Raw genomic sequence first — 22,300 nt, 5'->3', positions numbered from 1 at the left:
CTAAAACTATCCACAATTTGAGGAAGAACACTTGATTTACAGTGCATACAAGTGACTTTCCAGACACTCCCTTTGGTATTCTCACTGTTTGCATTACTCATCAAAAATTATGCCAGTGGAATGTACATTTTTGTTGCATACATTGCATATGGTCATACCAAATCTTCTAGGTAGGTAATTCAGAGATTGATTCACAATTAACTTTCGAATGTCCTAACTGGTTTGTTAGATCTGGGGCATGAGGCGTTTCATGGTGGGCCAAACTGCATAAGTACATTTCTAGAAATTCAAATTAATGCACGCATTTACCCACCTGTTACTGCTAGTTTTCTCACCCTGGAAAAACATGCAAATGTAACCATGTGAAAGGCAGGAGTGTAATTGCAGGGAAGAAAATCTAAAAAACAAAATGAATAAGAAATAAAAAAAATGCATTGACTGCAATCACAGAGGTTATCTGTTGCCCCAGAGATATTGTGTGATGCTGATGCTATCGTGACAGACCCTTGGAAATATGCCATTATATCCCTTGTACGTCCGGATGTGAAAACTGATAGCTCATTCTTGGTTTGCCGCCACCGCCAACAGTCAGCGTTTTCGATCTTACCTGTTCGGGTCATTAAGGACACAGTAGCTGCCACCGCTGAGAGTCACCGGGGCTATTGCAGCGTGGACGGACGCCGGAGGGGAGGCGAACTACACCTCCCAGCGTCCCCTGACCTGCGCATCCCACTGACAGCAGCTTCGAGCACCAGGAGGCGCCCAAAAGGACGCTCGGGCTCCCGCTGAGCAGGAGCTCATTCTTGTTTTGCCGCCACTGCCAAGAGTCGGTGTTTTTGATCTTACCTGTTGGGGGCATTAAGGACACAGTAGCCGCCACCGCCGAGAGTCACCGGGGCCATTGCAGCGTGGACAGACGCTGGAGGGGAGGTGAACTACACCTCCCAGCGTCCCCTACGCTCGGGCTCCCGCAGCGCGGGACGCGCACGGTCGAACCTGGTCTGCGCCTGTCATAGCCTGACAGAGACTGGACTGGGCCACCCCCCTGATATTTGGACATTGTTAGCAATTAAACAGTTGGTAAGCTTCAATTATTAGAGTGGTTGGTCCTTTTTTCCCACTGTATTTTCTTTCGCTCGTTGTCTTACTTTTTTCTTTTCGTCATATTTGTGCTAAAGGGAAGTACCATGAGTAAACATAAGTGGCCAGCTGCTACCCTAGATGCTTTTATCATTAGGGCAGAATCGCTATTAAATCACGATATTCAAATTGCCGAAAGGAGACTGTCCCTTAAACCAACACATACACAGAGGTGTTCACCTAGGCTCTCTGGTACACCACATATTTCACCGCTGGTATCCCTAGATACAGGGAAGGAGGATGGACTGGCTCTTAATTGTTCTAATCTGTCCGGTTCTACAGGGACAAACGATACAACTAGCTTGCCAATGGAAACCAGATTCAGAAACCAAAACCAGACACTGGCAAAAAAATAGATACCAAGTGTGTAAAATAGAAAGTTCAAGTCCCTAGGAAGACCAAGGCCAGAGCTGTTGGGGGATCGGTACAAGGAGGACAAGCTAAATCTAGTCTGGAACCCACCAAAGTCCTTGTGAAGAGTGTGTGCACCCAGACAGAGCCCTATGGTGATCAGAACTATCCTGTCCCAGGTAACTATCTCGCGGATCTCGAGTCTATTGTGAAGAGATCTCTGGATTCCGCTAAGGAAGGTATGCTATCTGACCTAGTGGACCATATTAGTGAGGCTTTAAGGCCGCTGGAAGAGAAGTTGGGCCTATTACAAAACACTATAGGACAGCTGAGTTTTAGTGGCCACCCATCTGGTGACTGTGCCCAGAAGAGAGGAGATTCATCAAAAGTTAGTGCACAAGAGGAATAGGTCTATCCCGCTTGAACCAGAGATAATTATATGTTGCGATAAGGCCAGGAGCAGTCCTAGTTCACACAATAAGCCCATAGTAGATAACAGAGCAATACCAACGGTGATTGAGGTAGGAGCTAGTATTGTACCACAACAGAACCTAGGAGGCAACCTACATGCTGCTCCAGCTTGTGATAGACGTGGCATTCAAATAGACAAACCACTACTATATAGCCCAAAAGGTACAGACCTAATCCCCAGCGAAGATGTCTTAAAGCTACCACCTGCATCATGTCCCTATATGCTAATTTTAGCAGGGGTACCGGCAATTAGAAGGGATTAGAAAGAGAACTGGTTGAACTTGAAAAACAAGGTGATTAATTGGCTAGCAAAGTTTAGGCAGTTTAACCCAATGAGAGAAGCTGATATCCTGATGGTACGCAGGGTAGGCTGGGTGGGAGAATCTAGAAAGAACATCAAAGGGGATTGTGTAGTACTAAACTGTTGCAGGGTTTCTGTACTCACACAGAACTGTGCACAGAGGAGTGGAACCTCGGCAAATTAGGGTGTCCCAAAACTTACCTTAGCAACCAACTCACCCCTTACCGAGCTAGCTACAGTGTCTCATTGGACATATCAAACACCCAATGTTTAGACAAACCAGAACATGAACTTACAGTACCTCAGGGTACGTGGGACTCATGAACACTCTTTCGTTATATTATCATTACAAACCAGAACATGGAGTAAAGAAGACACATGTGCATTTGAAATGTTTATTTACTAATGCCGTCTTCTCAGGCGCAGTATCTTTGATAATACAAGTATACTTATTATCAGTAGCAAAATTATCAGCATAGTTACTAAGACATAAAAAGCGAATGGTGACAGCATGTTAACATGCTGTAATGAATAAGAGTTAACAACACTTATATCTCACCCTCCCTAACACGTATATTATATTATTATCTAAGAAGGTCTCTTTGGGTTGTTTTAGGGCGGGCCCATACCTTAGTGTCCTAGCATGAAGGAATCACATCAGCATACACCAGCTCTCTCTGCATGTGCACCGCATCAAGTGTGTTAACAATTCTCGTGCAAAGCAATATCAATCCCGCCTCAAGCCCAAGTTGGCAAAGGCTGCACTTGTGTTATGACTATGAAGGCGTGGAGATCAGACCTCATAACAATTCCATATCGTGTTGCTCCTGAAACTTCAGCACTCTCCGTGCAGACATGGTTTATTAAACAAGACTGATATCAGAGCAATAACATATTATTCTCACATACACCACGGCAAACCACTAGGTTGAAAGCTAAGTCAACAATTAAGGGTCGTGTGCAGAAGTTGCAAGAAAGGAAAAATGGCGTTTAAATCTCAAATGTACCTATGCTAACTTAACACGATATAAGGATATATAGGAGCTATACAACACCCCCCCATGATCCGAGAACGGACTAAATAAGGTAACAGAAGTGCCATCACATGAGAGCAGAATCCATTTATAAACGAGCATGAATAAAGATTCAATTATAAAAATTAATGCTAAAAAAATAGCCCACAAATATAATGTGGCTCAAGCCAATAGGCAAGGAAAAATAAAATGTCTTGACCAAAAGTCAATAAAGTCAAGGAAATGCTATCAATCAGCATGTCAAATTGAGGCAGTGTCTAAGATAAGATCGTATATGAAAAGTAAGCTGCAACAGCCTCCAGGAGGAAGTCACTGTCCTCATCAGAAAACAGTTCAGCCATCCAATTTAAAAGATGAAAGGAACATACGTGATCTTCCAGCACCGGATCCTCTATAACCATCAGAGGACAGCTCGGTGGGTTCTCAAGAAAACTTAGTTCCAAGAAATTTTGCGCTGCCGACAACACATCCCAGGGACCCATTAGTCCATGTGCCACCGCTAAGGCCATAATCCTTTCGTCAGAACAAACCAACTCGTGAGCAATGATAGGACTCATCAGTTGATCAAAATCGACGTCAGAAGATGCTGGTCCGCAGAGACACAAATCAATGGCCCAAAGGAAATCACAGGTCAGACAGCGAAATACAGGCTGGACACAGGTGAAATAGGAGAACCGAAAAGATAATCCAAACGCCGTGCTTAGAGTCGCTAACGGCAGTGTGCCATAGTAATCAAGCATGCGGTTGCGAAACCGCGTCAGTAGTAGCTGTGCGTGGTCTTGCACAGGAAGGGCATCCATATTTAAAAAGGCAGAAAACCACCAATGCGCCAGCCGCTAATGCAAGCAAAAACGGGAACCCTCCAAATAAGGATGAAAAAATAGAATGGAAGAAGGCAGGGACGACTCCAAAAATCTTCTCAAAGGAAGTCACGAGACCACCGCTAACAACTTTAAAAAAATGTGCTAGGCCCGTTGTGGAGGATGCGTTAAAGATAGAACGGACCATGGCTCCGAAATGCAAAGGCAAATCAGTGTTTAAAAGAGCCTGAACCTCCGTACGGGTGTTAGCAATGTGAAGCACGAAAGTTTCACGGGCCGAGCTCAAGGCCACCTCTTTCTGGGACAATAGAGCTCTTATTCTAGCCATGCCGCTGAATTCTGCTCCCAAGGTCGGTATCTGTGGCCAAATGGAAGACTCCCTATGTTCACGTGTGGGAGGATAAAGAACATTTCTGCAGCAAATAACTCGCTCACTAACCGTTACTATGAAAGCTATACCTTTAATTAAACCACAGCAGTTTTCATTATTGAGCATTAAATAACTACCATTCTCCAACAATTTAAACGTGGGGATGATAGCAGGAACTGGCGTGCCCTGTAAAACGCAAGCCATATTCGGTCGGTCCTTGTTACATGAACCGTGTAACTGTATGTGTCTGCACATTAAAGAATGATCTGGCGTCTCAGTACACTCATCCCCTGTTAGATAAACCTCTTGTTCATCCTTGAAACATCTGTATGTGTATGGGAGTGACCAGACCTCATGAAGAAAACCGCTACCTAAGGGTTCAAAACGACCTATTGGCACATATTTCATACAATTTGAAAACTTATATAAAGCAAACGGCAGCGTTATTAAACCGTGGATAAGCCACGTAGCAGCAGTGGTCTCTGCCACAGAAAAAGGTAAAGATTCCAATCTTTCAATATGGAGCATAGAAAAGGAAGCATCACGCATTGAAAGCAAGCGTTGTTTGTCTGTCAAATTAAACGGTGCAAATAAAGAGGAAACGTTCATGTATCCCCAGGGAACTTTACCCATTTTTAGAGTCTGTAGTGTCCATGCAAACTGCATGATTGAACGTAATTGATTTTGACCATGGTATAATACAGACACTTCATCATGCACAATATCAACAACAGACGACACAATATTATCTAATGTGTAAATTCTAGAGGAAAGTACGTTAATGCTATTGTCAACCACTGCAAGCACTTTCTCAAGATTTGCCTGATCAATAGCCCTAAGGCGTGAAGCAGCCTCAATCTGTGAGAGTTTCCAAATTTCATTGTAAACACCATATAACCACCTTTTCGACCTGCCACTAGCTGGGCCCTTAATGAAATCATTCAAATCCACGTCTGCATTCAGTTTGGAAAGGTGATACTTAACCGCAGGTAAAGTTGAATGTTTCAGCCAAGCTTGACACAACTTGCCAACTGAGTAAGAGGTGACAGTATGACTCAAATCAAAACGGGGATCAGATCTAACAGTCTTAAAACCGTCAGTTATATTTAAAAATCTCTTTTGGCAAGAATCAGCACTACGGTGCCAAAGCAGCCAACCCTTGGGATTCATACTGGAAATGTTAAAGGAGGAATTCAGAAGCAGAGCCTGTATATCTCTAATGGACAATTTAGTAAAATTACTCCAATTCTCATATTCCTCCAACTCCGGGAAAGACGGGGTGTTTAACCTTTTAGATGTAGCCAATCCAAAGCACGTGGTCTGGGAAATGGTTTCATTTAAAAACCACATATGATTTGGGATGAGACATGCACGGTGCAAAGCCTCAGTGCCTTGTACCTGCCAGGCCCTTGAGCCCCAAACTGACTTAAGGTCTATGGTATCCTTCCAAAACTCATACCCTCCAGTAACTAATTGATCCAGGAAGGCCTTTGAATATAACAATTTTGTATTTGTAAGTCGGACCTTGGACAGTGGCTGTTTGTGAAATTTAAAATAAAAGGACTCGGGATTGGACTGATTAAAGTCAGTTAAATAAGTATACTTTTTAAGAAACGTTTCTGAACTCCCTTGTGTTGGTGCTGGGCAATGTTCCCACTGAGTAAAATTAACCGCATCCCTTCGGGAAGATGTCTTGTGTAAGAAGTGATTGCCATAATGTTGGTAACAGAACAATTCACCATAATTAGCAGATTCTAAATATAAATCCTCAGCATCAAAAGCAGCATAATATTTCAAATCAGAAAACAAACTTTCCACAGCATTAACATCCCAATCATCAGAACGAATGTTTTGTTTCACTACATCCCCCATATTAACTCTTAGTACATTAGGGACATTAACGACTTCCGTTGGGCCATGAATCTGAAAACGAACTGCATCCCACGCGATTCCATCCAGAACAGGCCACGCTGTGATGTTAACCAAAGTCAAGTCTCTTTTTAATCTGTGTGTAGAATGTGAAGAGGAAAGTGGGGCCAAAGTTCCATTCAAATGAGTAATGCAAGTTCTCTCCTCGACATAGTGTCCATTCATAATGCGAAAAAAATAAAACACAAAACCAATTGACATAAAAAGGTAAACTGAAAAAAGGACCAGCCAAATGTATATCCAAGGAGGTATCAAAAAATGTTTTTTAAACAGGCTAGCATATACTGCAATTTTAGAGGGTTTTTTCGAGGCAAGGGAAGCAGAGTCAAATGAAAATCTGGATTCCGTGGCTAAACGAGCTTGCAGGTCAGGCATGGACAAATCAGTGGGGTATGTATAGTCTGTCTCATCAAGGTTAGTTCCTGGTAAATTATTCAATAATGGACTGGAAACAGCAGGTAATTCGATGGCCACCTCAGGTTCATTATTAGAAGCAGTGGGCATAATTGAATTTCTCACAATGGAAGGACAGGAAACAGCCGGTGTCATGCTAAGAAGAATCGGCCACTCTGTGTATCTTGACATTGTCAATAGAAATAAACCTGTTTTCCTTACGACCTGGAAGTGGTGGTAAAATGACTGTTCTTGTGCCCTTCACTCCAAGCACTGGGACCGGAGCTCGATAGGAGGGACCAAACTCTTTCTTGTTGTCGATCTTCTCTCGAACCAGTTCTCCAACTTGGGGTAGCCAGCCAACTACCGGGATCTGCAACGCATCATCCGATGTGGAGGGCAAATGTTCCTTTGCAAGAGTGTCTCTCGTCTTTTGTAGATTCTGTAAAACATTGCAATGTTCATCTGCGTCAAAGGAAGTGGCGCGAACCACCGAGTCTAGACCGTCAAGGTCAGGGACGAACATCTTGATGCCAAAGAGCATTTCGTATGGGGTCCGCCCACCCAGAGACCTTCTAGGGAGATTATTAAGAGCACGCTGCACGCCATAGAGGTGAGCCAGCCAGTTTCTGCCAGTGCCTATAACTCGGGCTGTCAAAGATTGCTTTAAATCACGGTTCATTCGTTCAACTACACTATTACCCTCGGGTCTGTAGGGTGACGAAAACTTGACTTGGACCCCCATCGAAGTCATGGCATCCTTATACGCCTTAGAGGCGAAAGCCGGACCCTGATCCGAATGGAAGGTACCACAGGCAAAAATCCCTATAAAGATACGCAAATCTCTGATGACAGTCCGGGAATCAGCGCTGCGATGTGGCCATACCCACACAAAGCGTGTGCATGAGTCAACTGCTACTAAGATGTATTTATACGCAGTATCAGATGAAAATGGACCGCAGTGATCTAAATAAACACAGCCTAGTGGTTTATTAGAAATGTACAACTGAGTCTGAGGCGGACGCGTAGCAGTTGAAGGTTTAATCTGCTGGCATATGTCACAAAGAAGGACATAATCACGCGTCTGTTTGTACAGTCCCCGCCACCAGAAACGTTGTTGTAGTTGCGTTACAGTGGCTGAGACGCCCGCATGCGCAGACGCCACACCTTCATGAGCCGCTGTAATCAAGTCTGTTCTGCGATCCGAGTTGGGAATCAGCCGTTCCCCAACATCAGGAATTGTCACAAAAGGAACCTTTTCGGGACTTAAGTGGTATTTATACTTCGAAGGGAATCCCGCAGGATGTTTACTTCCCTTCTCAGAGGCAGCAACCGCTGCCAAGATGTCGCTATCAATCTTGGTTTTTGACCTAGTAACTGCTGCAACTAAGTATGTAGATACTGCTGATTTCGCCGCTTCATCAGCAAGCGAGTTGCCAACAGCGTGAACTCCCACGCGCTGATGACCGAGAGTATGAATCACATAAACGAGTGGCAACATAGCCTTAAGCTCTGCCACTCGAACCCAGATCATTTTATGTTTTATTGTGCTACCCTTGGAATCATGAAAATCATTTTGAATCCAAAAGAACAAGTTTTCATTGTAAGACTGGACACAGTAGTAAGAATCACTTACAATTAGAGTAGTAACACTTGGATCTGCGTACTCCAAAGCTAGTAAGAGAGCACGAAGCTCTGCCAATTGTGCGGTGCAATCGCCCAGGGGCAACGTGTGTACCTCCCTGGAAATGAACTCATCATTCAACATAGCACCGACCACAATGGCGCATGCGGAAACGTAGGCATGTTTAGAGCCATGCGCAACCTGCGCCGACCCATCAGTGTAAATGATGCAATGGAAGTCTTCCAAAGGTCGCATCGCCAGAGGAGCAGGATGAACGAATTCATACTGCAAGTACTCCTGCGACCGTAAGGAAGCGTCAAAAATAAACATGACATCTGCGGATGACAATGACGCAGCCCACTGTATCCACCGAGGGTGCAAAGCCTTTGAATTTGGTACACTGGCTTTCGTGACTGCCTCTAAATGAGGACAGGGTGTTACCACTAGCATGCGCTTCCCCTGTGACAGAGCACGTTCCTTTAGAATTGCCATCTGTACAGCAGTTAAAACCTTTTCCACTGTGGGAAACCGCATCTCAGCCGAAGTGTACAAGTGTGACTTGTAAGCAATAGGTACCGTGTCACCTTCATTAAAAGTGAGGTACGTGAAACCCACCGTCCCAGGAATTATTCTTATGACTAGGTTGGTGTGGTTATCACGAGTCAGTAAATATTTAGAAGCGAGCAGATCAGCCTGCAAGGATTGCAAAATGGCTGAATGCTCAGGCAGCCAGCATGATTTTGAGAAAGTTGGTTGTATCAAAGCATACAAAGGCTTGATACGCTGGGCATATTCCGGAATGTAAGTTCTGCCGAAATTCAAAAAGCCCAGTAAAGACTGTAATTTTTTCAGTGTCGTCGGTGCGCGCAATTGTGCGCACTTCTCTAAGAAGTGAGGAGCTAAACCTCTACCTTCATTGTTGAGCTCATAGCCCAAAAACAACACTGTGTGTTCAGCAATGTGCGATTTTGCAAAGTTGAATTTGTAACCCATGTCTGCGAAGTTGCAAACAAGTGAATTTACACGACACAGATGCTCCCAAATATCGTCGTCTGTGAGATATATGTCATCCACATACGAAAAAGCGTCAGGGTCTAGTGCCTCCAGAATAGAGACTATTCGAGCGGTAAATATACCAGGACTATTCTTGTAGCCCATTGGAAGACGCCGGAATTGCTTTTGGACTCCAGCGCTTGTAAAACTGGTCCATTGGGAGCTAAGGCTGTCCAATCTGTGGGCATAAAAACCATTGGATATGTCAAGCGTTGTCTTGAAACGCTTACGCACGAGACTATCCACTAGGGCAGAGCCGTGGGTATTCTGTACTGCACAGTTACGGCAATGCGAGTTTAAATGCCGGTAATCCAAAACCAAACGATATGATCCGTCAGGTTTATTCACAGTAAAAAGGGGATTATTCATCGGTGACACACACGTTTCAATAACTCCCTGATATTCCAATTGTTCAAGGATTTCCGCGACGGAAGATTTTGCTTCACGCCGAATGGGATATTGAGGTTGAGGCTGCGGCTGAGACCGCAACGGAATTTCGTGGCAAGGCGACAATTTATCCCAACCACATTGGTTACGGTACAGAGCCGGCGCGAGAGCCCGAGCCCACTCTTCTGCAAAATGCTGCGCATGCTCTTTCGAGACAGTGTTCGCGAAACTGGGTAGGATCACCTCCTCCCCTCGCGGCGCCGCGAGCACAAAAGGTGGGGGCCAGTCAGCCTCCGAAAGTAAAATATCATATGTAGAAGACAGATTCTCCCAAAATACACCTTTAACGGTACGCTGTATGTCACCTTCAATTAACAGGACAATTTCATATAGTCGGGTGCAAGCCCCGTGATTCGGGTGCGGGGTAAAGCCACCCAACGCAGGCCAATTAGTACCTGGAATTGAGAGTGGGCCTAACCTCGCAGGGGACATAGAGTGGGGGAGGGCGCCATCAAACCAAACTCGATGCTGCCAATGATCAATAGGTATTTCCAAAGCCCTGTACGGCGTATATTCAGCCGGGACATCCGAGGCGGTGTAGGAGTGGAACAAACCAGAATTAGCGTCCACAGCCGGAAACGTAACCCAAGAGTAAAACAACTCGTAAGGAAACGCCGGATCTGCACATACCACGAAAATCACAGCCATCCCATCTACTGGGACTTGGTACGTCTGAAGATGGTTGCGTACCGCTACGCGACTATGCTGCGCAATAGCCACCGCTGCCGCCATTACAGAATTGGAAATAAGAAAACACAAAGAATACTTTGTAGCACAACTGGGTAGTAATTCAAAGAAACCGTTTAAGTAAGTATCAAGCTTGAAGAAAGACCTATTTCAAAAAATAGGTAGGTTTCACCAACACCCCGTTTTCCGGAAACGGACGTGAAGGGGTTAAGGCATGAACGATAAACTACTCGAGTGTCATGATATAAGACCACCGAAAACGTTGGGCGCCATGTTGCAGGGTTTCTGTACTCACACAGAACTGTGCACAGAGGAGTGGAACCTCGGCAAATTAGGGTGTCCCAAAACTTACCTTAGCAACCAACTCACCCCTTACCGAGCTAGCTACAGTGTCTCATTGGACATATCAAACACCCAATGTTTAGACAAACCAGAACATGAACTTACAGTACCTCAGGGTACGTGGGACTCATGAACACTCTTTCGTTATATTATCATTACAAACCAGAACATGGAGTAAAGAAGACACATGTGCATTTGAAATGTTTATTTACTAATGCCGTCTTCTCAGGCGCAGTATCTTTGATAATACAAGTATACTTATTATCAGTAGCAAAATTATCAGCATAGTTACTAAGACATAAAAAGCGAATGGTGACAGCATGTTAACATGCTGTAATGAATAAGAGTTAACAACACTTATATCTCACCCTCCCTAACACGTATATTATATTATTATCTAAGAAGGTCTCTTTGGGTTGTTTTAGGGCGGGCCCATACCTTAGTGTCCTAGCATGAAGGAATCACATCAGCATACACCAGCTCTCTCTGCATGTGCACCGCATCAAGTGTGTTAACAATTCTCGTGCAAAGCAATATCAATCCCGCCTCAAGCCCAAGTTGGCAAAGGCTGCACTTGTGTTATGACTATGAAGGCGTGGAGATCAGACCTCATAACAATTCCATATCGTGTTGCTCCTGAAACTTCAGCACTCTCCGTGCAGACATGGTTTATTAAACAAGACTGATATCAGAGCAATAACATATTATTCTCACATACACCACGGCAAACCACTAGGTTGAAAGCTAAGTCAACAATTAAGGGTCGTGTGCAGAAGTTGCAAGAAAGGAAAAATGGCGTTTAAATCTCAAATGTACCTATGCTAACTTAACACGATATAAGGATATATAGGAGCTATACAACAAAACTTTAGGCGGCCACATATGATCAGGGCTATTTTAGCTACCAAAGAGATGACTGATCTGGGATATACTAGTATTAACGCGTTACCGCTGGGATGTTTTTATAGACCGATGGAGAGAGGTAATATAAATAATTCCGATTCAAAGGTCACATTGAATAATTGTTTTGAGGTCCTATCAACCCTTGATGATCTAGAATGACATTCAAAGTCCATGCATCCTTGGTTGGAAATATTAACAGTGTACAGGAAGGATGATTGTTTGGACAGGAGTCTTGTATCTCAGCCACGAACGGTGGTGGATTATCAGCCATATCGGCGAAGGGATTCTAGGGCTGAAGCATTTACCCTGGTGATGGCAGAATGCTTCTGCGATCAACAGGTGGTTAACATTGAGGTTTCCCCGTCTCACATGCTAGACATACTGATCCAACCTCAAATACTGGGATTCTGGGAAAGGATTTATTGCAGCTCAGGGACTCTAGCAATATACCGAACCTGCATGTTAGTGGAGAAGTGTGGCTCACCGGTTAGAGGAGGCAGTCCCTGATGCAGAGGTCAGACCCGGGACCAGGGTTCAATCCCCAACGCAGCAGGGTCTTGAGCTCAAAATGTCCACGGACTCGATAAATCTCGCCTCGGTGCCTACTCGAATCGTGAGTTCACACTCTGCAACTCTGGGCAATAGCTTGCTTAATCTCCACTACGGCCCCACCGCGATGGGATGCCTGGTCTTCAACTTGGGGATGCCCAGTAGGGGTAATCTCGCAGGGAAAGGCCAGGACGGGTTCCTAAAGCAAGCGCCTTGAGACCTTACGGTGAAAAGGCGCTATATAAGAACGTATGATTTACGATTATTTATATCATGAAATATTGCAGGTTTAAAGAGGAATATGTTGGATCCAACATGGAATGATTATATAGAGGCTAGTGATTTTATACTTCTGCAAGAGACCTGGCTCTTAGATATACCCCACAGAGTTGGGTTTAAAACATTTTGGGTGGGGGCAAGTCCCTCAGTAACGGGAACACTGTCAGGGGGATTGGTGATTTGGATTTGGATTTCTTTAGAAATCACCATTGTCCCTCTGGATGTACCGTCTTAAGACATTCTGGGCCTAAAATTAATGGCAAAGGTGGGGCCGTATATCTGTTTAATATTTATAATAGACCTTGCCCTGCACATCGTGAGTCACCAGTAATAAGTCAGCTGGACCTCCTCCTTGATTCATTGGGGCATAGACCAAATATTGTAGCAGGAGGTGATTTTAATTGTAATTTTGAGCCTGTATCGGGATTTGGTAATCTGCTGGAGGTTGAAGACCAGGCGTACAATATTCCAGAGATGGAAAGCAAAAAAGAGGTTAAGTGCACAGTGGCTGTGACTCAACTACTAAGGTTAACAATGGCCCATAGCCTCGGAGCCTGTAATGGCCGTCTTCCATCTGACAGACCCAATGCCTATACGTTTAGTAGAGGTAAATCACTAGTAATATAGACTACATTTTAGTGTCATTGGGATGTTGGAGTCACTTGGTTGACTTCAAAATAGATGCCAGAACTGAGAGTGACCACCGACCCTTGAGTTTGTCGGTTTCTCCAGAATTCTTTTTTTTACCTCAATATGGTTCTATTGAGATCGGCAGCTTGGATGATGAAATTATACTAAAGCGAAATAATCGAGCTGTAAAATGGCCACACATTTTAAGGAATAAAAAAGCAATGGCCAGTATCTATTAAATTTTTGCAGATACTATTGCACCCTTTTTAGAAAATCACATAGACCAAATAAAGATGACAGACCTGCATGGTACGTTGGTAAGTGCCTTAGGACCAGTACTAAGCAAAATGCCCAAAGAAAGGAAGATAGGAGCAACAGAGAGGACTGGCCTTGGCAACCCGTGGTATAACAGGGATTGCCAAATAGCCAAACAAGAGTTAATTAAGGCTATTCAGAGCAAAGACTTAGATAAAATAAGGGAAAAAAGGCGCACTTACAAACAGATTCTAGAAGATGCAAAGAGGTTATTGGATGAGGAGATCTGGGCAGACCTAATCCGCGAGTCAAAAGCAAAGAATCAGGCCGGATTTTGGAATTTGATGGCTAACGATAACAGATCAGGGAGAACGCAAAGAGATCTATTCCTTGATGAAAATACATGGGTGGACCATTTTTCTGCAGATTATTCCGAATCCAATGGTAATAGTTTTGATTTAACAGAGGATACGAATAATTCTGCAAAGGCAGTTAATATGAACTTTACACTAAATGAAACTATTTTAATATTGGAATCAGTTAAATCTGGCAAAGCACCAGGACCGGATAAAATCCCTGGTGATCTCTTAAAACATGATTTGAGTATTTGGGGTCCCTATATTAACCATCTCTGTAACGCGATAGCACATTTCGAACCAATACCAAATACGTGGAAGGGGGCGGAAATAGTCACAATTTTTAAAAAGGGAAATAGACACGATCCGGCGAATTATCGCCCCATTAGTCTGATTGATATTCCACAGAAATTATATGCCAGGCACTTACTATTTTGCCTATCGACCTGGATTGAAGAGGTTGATTTACTCTCAAAATTTCAAGCTGGGTTCAGAAAGAAGACTAGTACCACCGACCAAGTCTTCAGATTTTTATGTCTGTGCTGGAAATATATAACCCTAAGGCAAGGTAGTCTATATATTGCCTTTGCAGACTTGAGGGCTGCATTCGATTTGGTACCTAGGAGAAGTCTTTGGGGCTGCCTGAAAGATCTAGGGGCACCAATTAAATTGCTTGTACAGATAATTAGGCTACATGAGGGAAACTACGCTAAAGTGAGATGGGGCCAAGGGGAGAACTTACCAGGGAAATACCTGTGAAACGGGCTGTACGGCAAGGTTGTGTGTTGCCGCCCACCTTGTTCACACTGTATGTAAATGACATCCCTTGTTTCCTGTAAGGTTGCAGAAATTATTCCCCCAAGCTGGGAGGGGAAGTGGTACCCGCATTACTTATTGCAGATTATACCATCTTAATCTTGCAAACCCCCAGTGGCCTTCAAAACTTGCTGAATTCCTTCCATTTATACTGTACCAACAAGGGACTTGAAATTATTCCCAGCAAGACTAAATATATGTCTATTAACTCACATAAATCCTTCAAAAAGAATCTAGAATTAAATGGTCAAAGACTAGAATATGTAAACAGTTTTAACTATCTAGGCATCACACTTGTTTCGAAATGGACCTGGAAGCCGCAATTGGAAAAAAATAGATTAGATCTGCTCCAAAATTGTACCCCCATTACAAAGAAGCATGGAGGGAGTACCTCTAAGGCTGTTTCTCCTGCCATCAAGGTTTTTAAATTCAAGGCTCAGTCAGCTGCCTTGTATGGGGCAGAACTTTGGGGACTGTATTGTAAATGTAACTTTGAAACTGGAGAAAATAAAGTATTCGTAAGTTACTGTCCTTACCTAATAGAACCCCGATGCTTCCGGTAATACTTGACCTTAATCTAAAACGTACTGATAGTCTTGCTGTATTACGCCCCCTTTTATTTTGGGTAAGAATTTGATCAACGGCTGAGCTTGTACATTATAAAAAGGGTTTGCAAGAGATAATGAGTTTTGGTCTTCTAAAGGCCATCCCGTGGTTTCACCATGTGTTGATCTGGTTTAAAAAAAATAGGATTATCACATTATTGGGATGAGCCTTCAGATTTGACTATGGCGTGTAGTAAGGTTGTAAAGTTATCCTTCTGGAACTATATGAAATGAAATGAAATGAAATTGGGTTTTGTAAAGCGCGTTACTACCCGGAGGCATCGTAGCGCTGTGGGACGGTAGGGTTGGGAGGCTGCTATCTGATTTTAATGGAAGAGAAGTGTTTTCAGGCTTTTCCTAAACTTTTGTAGATCAGGTTCGCTGCGCAGTGTGGGTGGCAGGGAATTCCAGATTGAGGCCGCGTTCCATGAGAAGGAGCGCCCACCCCACCTAGCCCGTTTGATTTTCTTAGTTGAGGCCAAAAAAGCTGTGCTTGAGCGTAGTGATCTCGGCGGATGGTAGGGAGGAGCTAGGGAGCAGATCATTGCGGGGGCTTTATTCCACATGGCTTTGTGCATTATGCACATCGCCTTGAATTTTACTCTGGCCTGGATAGGCAGCCAGTGTAGTTTCCTCAAGGCGGTGGCTCCCGAATGTCTTCGGGGCAGTCCAAGAAGAAGGCAGGCTGCCGCATTCTGGGTTACTTGGAGTCTTTTTATTGTGCTGGACGGTGCGCCCAAGTAGAGGGCATTCCCATAATCAAGACGGGACAGAACAATGGCCTGGACCATTATTCTTCGGGCCTGAAAAGGGAGGAGAGGCAGGACTTTCCTCAGCATCCTCAACAGGCCAAAGCATGTGGCGGAGAGTATTGTGGCTTGTTGATTGAAACTTAAGGTGTCATCTAGCCATACACCTAGGCTTTTAATCTGATATTTTGGTTCTGGTGGGAAACCCATGCAGATCGGCCAGTAGTTCTTGCTACTGTTGATTCCCCAGAAACATTAGCTCTGTTTTGTCCCCATTTAGCTTCAGGTGGGACAAGGCCATTTATTTTGTTATCGCTTCTAGACAGCAACTCAGATTGTGGTTAGTACAGCCTGGCTGATTCAGGGCTACCACTAACTGGGTGTCGTCGGCATAAGTTATGATTTCAAACCCAAACGGGTGCACAATTCCTGCCAGGGGTTCCATGTACACATTAAATAATGTGGGGCTCAAGGAGGAACCCTGGGGCATGCCCTGATTGAGGGGCCAGATTTTAGAGTGTGTGACCCCCTCCACTACCTGAAATGTGCGGTCCTCCAAAAAGGACCTTAGCCACGTGATGGCATTTCCTGTCACTTCCAGATTTATTAAGCGGAGATTAGGATGTTGTTGTTCACGGTATCAAAGGCGGCACTCAAGTCCAGCAGCATAATTGCTGTGGTGCCGCCTTGATCCATGTGCTTCCGGGCTAGTTCTGTTACGGTCAGCAGGGCAGCCTCTGTCCCCAGTTTTGGGCGGAAGCCAGTTTGAGAATCATGGAGTAGGTGGTTGGTTTCCAAGTATTGCATCAGGATGGTGTTGATGTGCTTCTCAAGCAGCTTACTTATCCAGGGGAGGAGCGAAATCGGGCGATAGTTTGCCATTTTTCCAGGGTCGAGATTGGGCTTCTTCAAGAGGGCCCTGACTTGTGCACATTTCCAGGCTTTTGGTACGTTCCCTGTGATTATAGACGTGTTCATGATATTTAGGATAGTTGATCTAATGGTATCCGCAACCTTCAGCAGGTGGCGTGGAGGGGCAGGATCGGTGGGGGATCCGGATGTTACTTTTTGCATTAGTGCTTTGAGTGAGTCTTCCTCAAGCAGTGGAAATTCCGCTAGCTGGCAGGCAGAGGTAGTGGGGTTGGTGTCTGTTTCCGAGGAATGCAGTTCAAGGGAGTTAAAGGATAGGGAGATGGAATAGATCTTTTGAAAGAAATACTCTGCCTGTCTATCGCAGTGGTTCTGAGCTTCGCTGGGGTCATGCATAATGGGAGGGGTGCTAATCAGGGATTTGGCAATCCGGAATATTTCCCTCGGGCTGTTGGACGCGGCCCTCATTTGTTCCTCATAGAATGCTGACTGAGCCAAAATAATTTCGGCTTTGTATCCCTTAATGGCTTCCCGATGACTGTTCTTGTCCTGCGCCCTAAATGTGCGTCTCCATGTCCTCTCAAGTCTCCTGTAGTTTTGTTTTAGCTCGTTTAGTTTAGGGTTGAACCAAGTTGACTCTTTGCACTTTGTTTTCTCCTTGAGGACTTTCAGAGGAGCTATCACATCTAGTGAGGACTGTACCCATTCGTTGTTGTGTTTGTAAAGTATATCTGGATTATCTCCTGTTTGAAGTGGGATAGTGGAGAGGGAATTAGCCCATTGGTCAGCCGATATCGTCGCCCAATTCCTTCCCCTTAGTATGGCACGAGGGAGGACTGATGGGGGGTTCAGGGTTTCCCAAATCAGTGGCACCAAGAAGTGGTCGGACCACGGGAGGGGGACTGGGGTCCCTACATCAAGCCTGTGATCATTGCTTAGGACTGCATCCAATCAATCAATCAATCAATCAATCAATCAAAGCATTTGTATAGCGCACTACTCACCCGGAGGGTCTTAAGGCGCTAGGGGAGGGGGGGTCCGCTACTGCTCGAACAGCCAGGTCTTGAGCTGCTTCCTGAAGGCGAGGTGGTCCTGGGTCAGGCAGAGGTGGGTCGGGAGGGAGTTCCAAGTCTTGGCGGCGAAGTAGGAGAAGGACCTTCCCCCTGTGGTGGCTCTTCGGATGCGGGGGACGGCGACGAGGGCGAGGCCGGTCGATCGAAGCTGGCGTTTGGGAGCGTAGAAGTTGAGGCGGCTGTTGCCTGGGCCTTGGTTGTGCAGGGCTTTGTGTGCGTGGGTGAGGAGACGGAAGGTGATTCTCTTGTTGACCGGGAGCCAGTGCAGGTCTCTCAGGTGTCCGGAGATGTGGTTGCGACGGGGGATGTCCAGGATGAGTCGTGCTGAGGCGTTCTGGATCCGCTGGAGTCTCTTCTGGAGTTTGGCGGTGGTTCCGGCGTAGAGGGCGTTGCCGTAGTCCAGTCGGCTGGTGACGAGGGCCTGGGTGACCGTCTTCCTGGTCTCGATGGGGATCCACCGGAAGATCTTGCGTAGCATGCGTAGGATGTTGAAGCACGACGAGGAGACGGCGTTGACTTGTCTGGTCATGGAGAGGGAGGAGTCCAGGATGAAGCCCAGGTTGCGTGCGTGGTCTGTTGGTTTGGGTGCGCTGCCTAGGGCGGGGGGCCACAGGGAGTCGACCCAGGCGGAGGGTGAGGATCCCAGGATGAGGACTTCCGTCTTGTCCGAGTTCAGTTTCAGGCGGCTGTTCTTCATCCATTTGGCTACCTCTTTCATCCCTTCGTGTAGGTTGGCTCTGGCGGTGGCGGGGTCGTTGGTGAGGGAGAGGATCAGCTGGGTGTCGTCGGCGTAGGAGATGATGTTGAGGTTGTGCTGGCGTGCGATGGCTGCGAGGGGACTCATGTAGACGTTGAAGAGGGTTGGGCTGAGCGAGGAGCCTTGAGGAACGCCACAGATGACTTCGGTGGCTTCTGATCTGAACGGGGGGAGGCGGACTCTCTGTGTCCTTCCGGTGAGGAAGGAGGTGATCCACTCCAGTGCCTTCTCCTGGATTCCGACGTTGCTGAGGCGCTGTACTAACGTACGGTGGCAGACAGTGTCGAAGGCCGCGGAGAGGTCTAGGAGGATGAGGGCCGCTGTTTCACTGTTGTCGAGCAGGGCTCGGATGTCATCGGTTGCTGCGATCAGGGCGGTCTCGGTGCTGTGGTTGGCCCGGAAGTCGGACTGCGAGAGGTCGAGGGATCCGTTCGTCTCGAGGAAGGCGGCCAGCTGCTTGTTGACGGTCTTCTCGATGACTTTTGCGGGAAACGGGAGCAGTGAGATGGGTCGGTAGTTCTTGAGGTCGGTGGGGTCGGTTGATGGCTTCTTTAGTAGGGCGCTGAGTTCGGCGTGCTTCCAGCTCTCCGGGAAGGTAGCGGTGTTGAAGGAGGTGTTGATGATGTCCCGCAGGTGGGGTGCGATGACAGCGTCGGCCTTGTTGAAGACGTGGTGAGGGCAAGGGTCGGTCGGAGATCCGGAGTGGATGGAGTTCATCGTGCGGATGGTGTCTTCGGTGCTGATCGGGGTCCAGGCGCGGAGGGTGGTGGTGGGGGGCGGTGGTTTGGTCGTGGCGTGCGTCGGTTGAGTGCTGAAGCTGTTGTGTATGTCCGCGATCTTGTTGTGGAAGTAGGAGGCGAGGGAGTTGCAGAGGTCTTGCGAAGGGGTGATGTCTTTGTTTCCGGCGTTGGGGTTGGAGAGCTCTTTAACGATTTTGAAGAGTTCCTTGCTGTTGTGTGCGTTGTTGTCCAGTCGTTCCTTGAATGCAGCTTTCTTGGTGGTGTGGATCAGTTGGTGATGTTTTCGGGTGGCGAGCTTGAGGGCAGTCATGTTGTCCGGTGTTGGGTCTCTGCGCCAGGCTTTCTCAAGGGCTCTGCAGTCCTTCTTGGAGCTCTTGATTTCGTCGGTGAACCATGGGGCTTTCTTGCTGCCGGGTCTGCTAGGCGGGGTCCTCAGAGGGGCGAGGTCGTCTGCGCAGTCGCTGATCCACTTCGTGAGGTTGGTTGCCGCTTTGCTGGGGTTCGTTGCGCTGGTGGGTGGGTTCTAGGTCAGGGAAGTCGCGAGCTGGTCGGCTGTGATCTTGTTCCAGCTTCTGCGTGCAACCTGTTGCTGTTGGTGGTGGATCGTGGTCCTTTTGAAGCTGAAGTGGACGCAGCTGTGGTCCGTCCAGTGGAGTCCGGTGGCGTGGCTGAAGGCGATGTCCTTGCTGGATGAGAAGACGGGGTCGAGTGTGTGTCCGGCATAGTGGGTGGGGGTGGTCACCAGTTGCTTGAGTCCGAGGTTAGCGAGGTTGTCCAGCAGGGTGGTGGTGTTGCGGTCGTTGTTGTTCTCCAGGTGGAAGTTGAGGTCCCCGAGGAGGATGTAGTCAGCGGAGGGGAGGGCATGCGGGCTGACGAAGTCGGCGATGTCCTCGCTGAATTGTGTGCGTGGTCCCGGGGGTCTGTAGACGAGGGTACCTCTGAGGGTGGTCTTGGGGTTGATGTGGATCTGGAAGTGCAGGTGCTCGGCGGGTGCGAGGGTGTCGTCGGTGTTGGTCGTGATGCGGATGGAGTTCCTGTGGATGATGGCGATGCCTCCTCCTGTCTGGTTGACGCGGTCCCTCCAGATGATCCCTTCCGGGAGGCGTTCGTCCAGGTTTCCGTGAGGAAGGCGACGTCTGGGGCTGTGGTGTCGAGGAGGTTCCAGAGCTCGACGGCGTGTCTGTGGACGGAGCGGGTGTTGAGCAGGATGCACTTCAGGTGGCTGCTGCTGTTGCTCGTCGAGCTCTTGGGCACTGCTGGAGTGGTGCAGGTCCGGATGCAGGTGAACTTGCAGGAGTTGCAGCAGAAGGGTCCGTGGGTGCGTCTCGGGGTGGCTCTGTAGCAACCCGGGAGTCGGCCGGCGTTGAGTGCGTTGAGTTCGGTGGCGACGTAGGTCCGGCGGGAGGGCTGGTGACTGCGGGAGACAGGGGTCCGGGCGCTGGACGCCGGCCAGGCGCGGACGGGTGCAGACGGGCTTACCTTTGGCATGCCTTCGGCGCACAATCGGCGCACCCGCTGCGCGTGCACACTGCGCGTACGTGCGGTTGCCATATATGGCGAAGTGGGAGGGAGGGCGGAGCAGCTGGGAGGCGGGGAGGTCACAGAAGGCAAAGGGGGCGGGGAGCGGGGCGGGGGTCACAGGGGCAGAGCGAGGTGATCGGCGCAGGGGTAGAAAAATCTATTAACAGTCACCCAGTAATAACAAGGAAACCAGGGACGGGGCACACAAGTACAGCAGTCAACAACAGAAAAACGGCAGCAAGGCGACAAAGGGGCACACAAGTACAGCAGTCAACAACAGAAAAACGGCAGCAAGGCGACAAAGGACGGGAGATACAGCGAGGGGGGCGGGGTCCACGGGGCGGGCTCAGCGAGGCTGAGGGCGGCAGTGGGAGGGAGTAGCACACGCTACAGCTGGTGGCCGTGCGGCGCGAGAGTGTCCTGCAGGTGACCTTTGTTATGCATGGGTTCGAATGCCTTTTGGGTAAATTGGAGGGCTGCAAGGTTGTTTAGAAAGGAATTAGCTAGGGGGTCTGAGAGGTCATCCAGGTGGATATTTATGTCTCCCAATATTGTGAAGTGAGGTGAGGAAATGGCTAGCTCGGCAACGTAAGAGGGAAGGGAGTCCATAAATTCCCCTATTTGTCGCGGAGGGCGGTAGAGAAGTAGTCCCGAGAATGTTGAGGTAGCAGATAGGTCTAAGGCATGGGTACTCACAAACTTTCTCTTGGGGGCCAAATTTACAGTGTGGTTTGTTTGCGAGGGCCGCACCGGTGGGGGCGGGATCAGTGGGGGAGGGGGCGGGGCTAGATCAACCAAAAAACATATGACCATGAGGTTGATCACAGGTCCCTGCAGCGGATGCCTTCGACTGCGCCACCACACCCGGCATACACACATCTATCTCCCTCCTTCGCTCCTTCGCTCCCTCTCTCGCTCTGTCTCCCTCCATCCCTCTCTCCCTTCCTCGCTCTCCCTCCCTCGCTCCCTATTTTTCTCCATCCCTTGCTACCTCACTCGCTCCCTCCCTCGCTCCCTCCCTCTCCACCTCCCTCTCTCGTCTCTCTCCTTCCCTCCCTCTCTCGCTCTCTCCCTCCATCCCTCTCTCCCACCCTCTCACTCCCTCTCTCGCTCCCTCTCTTGCTGCCTCTCTTGCTGCCTCTCTCCCTCCCTTGATCCCTCTCTCTCTCCCTCCCTCCCTCGCTCCCTTCCTGTTTGTCTGACTGTCTCTCTCACTCCCTCCCTCACTCCCTCT

The 22,300-nt window shown here is 47.5% G+C and overlaps 1 long non-coding RNA gene across 2 annotated transcripts in view; it reads left to right on the top strand.

Moving 5' to 3' along the window:
• The first annotated feature begins 1,027 nt into the window (after positions 1–1,027).
• The window catches only part of LOC144766767 (uncharacterized), a 93,733-nt gene continuing 72,460 nt past the window's right edge, over positions 1,028–22,300 (top strand). For both annotated transcript variants that reach the window (XR_013597920.1, XR_013597919.1), the window contains exon 1: positions 1,028–1,080. This is a non-coding gene — a long non-coding RNA (uncharacterized LOC144766767). The remainder of the gene's footprint in view (positions 1,081–22,300) is intronic.

This window comes from Lissotriton helveticus, chromosome 7, assembly GCF_964261635.1.
Source record: "Lissotriton helveticus chromosome 7, aLisHel1.1, whole genome shotgun sequence".
NCBI classification, from domain to species: domain Eukaryota; kingdom Metazoa; phylum Chordata; class Amphibia; order Caudata; family Salamandridae; genus Lissotriton; species Lissotriton helveticus.
The sequence above is the reverse complement of the archived record's forward strand: the minus strand, read 5'-3'. Positions and strand labels throughout refer to the sequence as shown.